This window comes from Mytilus galloprovincialis, chromosome 7, assembly GCF_965363235.1.
Source record: "Mytilus galloprovincialis chromosome 7, xbMytGall1.hap1.1, whole genome shotgun sequence".
NCBI lineage: Eukaryota > Metazoa > Mollusca > Bivalvia > Mytilida > Mytilidae > Mytilus > Mytilus galloprovincialis.
In genome coordinates, this window is record NC_134844.1 from 84,796,733 (window position 1) to 84,802,795 (window position 6,063).

Consider the following 6,063-nt stretch of genomic DNA (forward strand, 5'->3'; position numbering starts at 1 on the left):
TATGTAGAAAGACCGCAACCAGAAGAACCACGATATGTAGAAATGGTGACATCTTCACGTGACAGACTTAAACAGCACGTTCCGTCCCGTATTGGTACCGGAAGCTGGTCAACATTCCAAAGCACTTCCGCCTTGCCTCTTCTTCAGTCTCAAAACTCTGAAAATATATATGTGAACTGTATGGATTATCCTACGACTAAAAGTAAAGATACACATGATTATGTTTATTTGGAATCAAACTGAAAAATAGAATCAAACTCGTGCTTTATCTGTGATATAATAACTTAACTATGGTACGTGCATTCATGCACGTTCTAAGAAACTTTCTAGTCTGAAAAAAATGGATTCTGGGAAAGAAAAAAAGAATATACATTCCTTTAAAGCCAGTATAAAAAAGGAAAAAGAAGAAGAATAACAGCACACTGTGTACAGAACGTTTGACAACCTTTCTCTGCATAATGAGGTAAGGAGTTAAATAATGTAACTTTGTTTCATGTTGACTTGCGTGTTGGTATTTTAATGAAATCGCACCAATTTGTCAAATTCACTGAGAACAAAGCTTTTTTGCATCAATATTAGTATAAAAATGTATAACCCGAATAATTCAGTCCCTCCCCGCAATTTATCTCTCCTTCTCAAAGAAGTAATCGTATAGATCAGCGGAATATAACTACTGAATTATTCGAGTTATATAGAAAACGTGTGACTCAATATGAATAAAGTTGTGAACGAAGGTGAAACCAATTCTTTCGCATTTTACATTTATTTACAATTTATGAGAGTTTGCAGTTATTACAAGCATTACAATCTATTTTTAACTTTTAACTGAGGGAACCTATATTTTATGTTCAATACGCTCGAGGCCAAATTACTTTATATCAAATGTATATTCATAAGATTAAAACAGGAAACGTAACTTAAAGGTGCATTTTAAGCAAAACATCTATAATAGAACAATGTCGGATTTTTTTGCAATTTCTTATGATTATTTTTTTTATGATTTCAGGATTTTTTAAGCGGAGATGGAAAATGTGCATAAAAAGAATATTTGGACTACGTAACCATGAAGTGCAGAATATATACTCAGGAAAGACACACATTGACATTATGGAAATTCTCTTTCATGTCTGATTTATTTCCTTATTTATTTAATATTGACATACATGATACTGATATTATTTTTTAGTAATTTATTTGTATTTATTTGTTGTTTATTTTGTTGTAAATCAATAAAATTATGAAATGAAATTTTATTTTCAAAAGACTACGACTGTACGTACTGGATTAGGGTCCCGCATTTCTGTATTCTTTAATTTTTATGTCCCCTCCGCTAAATTAAGTTTTATCTTTGTCCGTACTTCCCGAAATTGGTTTCTCAAAATTGGTTTCCGTTCTCCAACTTTAGTTTTTTCCTCAACAAAATATGATACTTATAAAATTAATATGCAATGTTTATTACCACAAAACACAGATCGAGTTTGAATTTGAATGGCGTCTTTTCCAGTTCTAGAGTTATCATGCCTCTTTACAAATGGAAAACTGTTAAGTTTTCGTTTCCGTTCTCTAACCTTAGTTTACGTCAGCCAAATGATATGAAACTTAAACACAATGCTTATTACCGCAAACTCAGATCAAGAATAGGAATTTGGGTATATCACTTTAACCGTTTTTGAGTTATTTCCCTTTAAAATGTTATATACAAGCGAGGGCATCATCTGTTTTTTTTTCGATGGAAACATTCACCATTTATTAACAACCATTTTCTCTTATCTCTATAAATCTTGTCTTTTATTCACTGTTCTTTATACTGTTGGCACCCCATTTTCGGGTACCGGTTTTCTTTTTTATGCCCCTGCTGTCCGTCTGTAGGTTCGTACGTCTAACTAGATTGCCTATTAAAACCAACTTGTCCACAATGTTTTTAAGAACAAACATTTGGTAGTGTCACTTTTAATCATCTAGTGTTATGCCCCTTTACAAATGGAAAAATGTTGAATCATGATATAAAAAAGATGTGGTATGATAGCCAATGACATAACTCTCCACAAGAGGCCAAATGAGGTCACCGTACGCGTGGGCCTTCAACAATGAGCAAAGCCCATACCACACAGTCAGCTGTAGTAGGCCCAGAATGCTTGCCTCAACCATGTGAAAATATCAAAATTTATACACAATAGTTATTACAGAAAACTTAAATCAAGTACAAATTTGTGTGGATATTTCAATGTCTCTTTTAACTTTAGTTCATGACATGCACGCACTTGAATTAATTGTGGGATTCACAGAAATGTTAAATATTATACTTTACAAGAAAAGTTACTCCAGCAAAAACTGAAATCTTAGTCGCGAAACGAGAATGAAAAAAAAATCCGACAATGACAAATTACCCAAACCAACAAAACCTGAAATGAACATCATTCATTATCGTTCCTACCTTGAGGCCGTACCTGTAATAAATCCATTAGTAGTCGGCAGAAATCAAAAGTTTATCTTCGACACAACGATAATGGCCTCGTTTATGTTATTTACGCCTGTTTCTTCATTTGTTGTGACAGTTAGTAAATATAACTACACAAGTTTATATTGACATTGTGTAATTTGGGGACAAAACAATTAGAAGGAAGGAGGGATTGTTATTTAATTGCCATTAAATTGGAAAAGTTTGGCCAGTTATGGCTTTGTTTTTTGAAAATGTCATCTACAAATGTGTCTTGAAAAGTATAGACCTGTCATTATACACCCACATCTTATATCAATGTACTGTATAACTGTTTCATGGACTTTTGGTACAACACTGCGCTGAAAAATAACATTGAAAAATCCCAAAAGGTAGACGATATACTGTTATGCAACTCGTGTACAATTGACCGACATTATGCTTTGGAATAAAGTGAAATAGAAATCAAAACAACACTAATTGCTAAATTTTATTATTGCCTGAAATTAAGTTTATATATCAGAGAAATGAACAGAAAAAACTCAACACATCTGATTTAAGCTGATATTTTTATCCTTGGCATTGGAGGTGAAATGTATGAAAAAGTAAAATCACAAAAATACCGAACGCCGAAGAAAATTCAAAACAGAAAGTCCATTATCAAATGACAAAATAAAAAGCTCAAACACATCTAACAAATGGATAACAACTGTCATATCCCTCACTTGGTACAGGCACTTTCTAGTCTTATGTAGGAAATGGTAAATTAAAACTGGTTTTAAACAAATTTAAAATCTATGAATTTTAAAAATCTATCACAGAATTTCAATGAGCAAAATGTGTTGATTTTGTCCTAAAGGTTGAACAATGGTTAATAAAAATGTCAAAAGGGAAATGTTTTAATGACAAACATAAAAGTCATCTTTTTAAAAAGCAAAATCACGTTCTAAAGTTTGCCTTATGATTTTAACACACCTGTCTTCGTACAGAACTGTCTTCGTATAGAACTACTTTTTAAACAGGTATACACACATTCGCAACTTTCTTTCAAAGTGTCATGCCCTGTCCGAATATATAAAAAAAAAAAGATATTTGTAATTCTTTTGGGTAAAAGTTTAAAAAAAAATAATGTGTAAAATTAAAAGGACCATGGGAAATACAAACAAACGACAGCATTTTTTTGTTATTGAAATGTCTATCTTAAACAAATTTCTGCCAAAAAGATTGATAGCAAAAGTAATTTAGTCACGCCAAATTTCAAAAAGTTTGTTTTCATAAATATTTGAACAATAAATTATCTTTTATATGCATTTGAATTGCTAAATATCCTGTCACACCGGTGAAATATTAACAAATAGCGTATAATTAATGACCGCATATGATTTAAGTAGCTTTTTATGCTTTCCACATTGAGAATCATTGAGGACTTGTTTGCTTAATTGGGAATTCATTTCGACACCAACAGGTGCGCAAAAAGACGGTAATGAATATGGTTTAATATTTTACAAGAAGCCAGATTTAAATAAAATAATTAATCTGAATCTCTTTCTGGATAAAATACAGGGGCGGATCCAGCCATTTAAAAAAGGGGGTTCCCAACACAGGATAAAAGGTGGGGTTTGAACTATATGTCCCCATTCAAATGCATTGTTTGGTCAAAAAAAGGGGTGTTCCGGACACCCCCTCCCCTTGGATCCGCCACTGAAATGTGAGATACTGAATCTGATCGGTGACAGGGGCAACCATAAATACGGCACATGAAAAAACTTATGATAAATACATATACATTTCCTACCGTTTCACAGACAGATAGTTTGACTTAAAAATAATGTATAACGTCGTCCAGTATAACGTCGTCCAGCGTTAAACATTTCGTGCGTGTTCGATCATTTTGAAAAAAGGGGGGCTCTTTTGGGAATATTACTTTAAAGTTTCAGATAAAACATTATAAATGCTTAATATATGGCATTATGCACTTGATATAAATTGGGTGTCAGTGAAAATGTTTCAATTATTCAAACAAAAATCAAACGTTAGTTTTAGAAAGGTCTCATAATCTTGAATCATATTTTATCACTTTCAGACAAAATGCCAACGAGTTATCTTTTAGCATCTTTATCAGCCAAAACTTATCAAAGAATGTTATCTCCGATGAATATGACTGATTTCGACTGGTTCACATTTCCCATATTTCAAAAAGAACGTTGATGAAATCTCGATATAAAAACAGTTTATCCAAATGCTGCAGATATAAAATTGATTAAGATAAACAAACACCTGCCGCTGATAAGACTTATTAAGCTTGAGTGGAACTAGGGCAGAGTACTGCAAGTTATATTTTGGGTTATCAGACATATCTACACAAGCACGTGCTTTGGACGTCATTTTTGCTTGTTTTTCGCCTCCATTACTAAAGATCGCAATGATAAGAACGCGCCTTGAAAATTAAATTTTGTTCACGTACTTGAAACACCATACTTTTGGGAAATTAGAAAGAGATGGGTTTCTATCTTCTCTGTTGGAGGCAATTCTTTTATGTAGCAACGGTTTACTCGATTAGCAGAATTATCTTATCTCGTAAGAAGATCATTTTACAAAAAAAAATGATAAATTTCTATCTTATCAGAACGAAAAATATACAAAACCTAGCGCATTCATTTTTCTTATCGCTAATCATAAATGCTTTAACGATCAGGATGAATTAAGTGTTTTGATACACTTTGTGATTATTTGTTCAAAAGCATGCTCTCATCTTTCACACAAATAAACACTTACTGATATATAAAGTACTAAAGTTCCTAGCAAGTATTCTAATCATGGGTTGTTTTTAAGGGGAGTCTGTTTTTGTGCTTCTTACTTTTTCTTTGTGGGAGAAAAATTTGCAAACGAATTGGTTGAGTTCATGGTAATCTGGATGTATGAGATCTAACGCTATAGACTTCATCTATGATGGAGAGAGAACAAGGCTTTTAATTTAGGGTTATTGGGGAGTTAAAATTAGAAAGGCCAAACATCTTTTTTAGGTAATGCACCGTTGGCGAGACGTTTTAGTGTAAATGGGAAGAAAATGCTAGTTTTTAAAGAAGACCAAACATCACATTTTTATTGAGTATATATACACGTGTTTACCTTTGTTGACCTATCATATTATTTTGTTTGTTATTTATTTTTGGTTTGCTGTAGCATTGGTGTTGAAATATGTTCCCCATTGTGGTCCACATTCATTAGCTATATACTATATATAGTTTACTACTCTTTTATTTTTCAAAATTTTCTATTAATGGATCTGCACTGCCATTGTTTTTTACATATACATGTAGTCACATAAATGAACTTCTCTGGTCAACATAAATCTTCAGCAAAATACAAGATGACAATTCAATTTGATAAACAAACAAGCATGTCAAGAAGGTCCACAGACAGGTCATGTCAGGTTTTTGAAGGGAAAAAAGGTCGAAAAAGATTTTTCATTAATTTATCTATTGACTAACAAGCACATGTTTCAACCTGTCAAAGAAGAAATACATTTATCCTACAATCTATGTCTTAAACATGCAGAGTTAAACACCTCTCATCTCAGGTTGTGCTCAACTCTATAATTACAATTTTTAAAGTTTTATTTGCTG

General features: G+C 32.4%; 1 long non-coding RNA gene across 1 annotated transcript; it reads left to right on the forward strand.

The window, feature by feature from the left end:
• Positions 1–239: 239 nt before the first annotated feature.
• Positions 240–1,248, forward strand: LOC143083880 (uncharacterized). The gene is made up of 2 exons (XR_012980920.1): positions 240–463; positions 1,007–1,248. It is a non-coding gene; the product is annotated as an uncharacterized LOC143083880 (long non-coding RNA).
• The last annotated feature ends 4,815 nt before the right edge of the window (positions 1,249–6,063 follow it).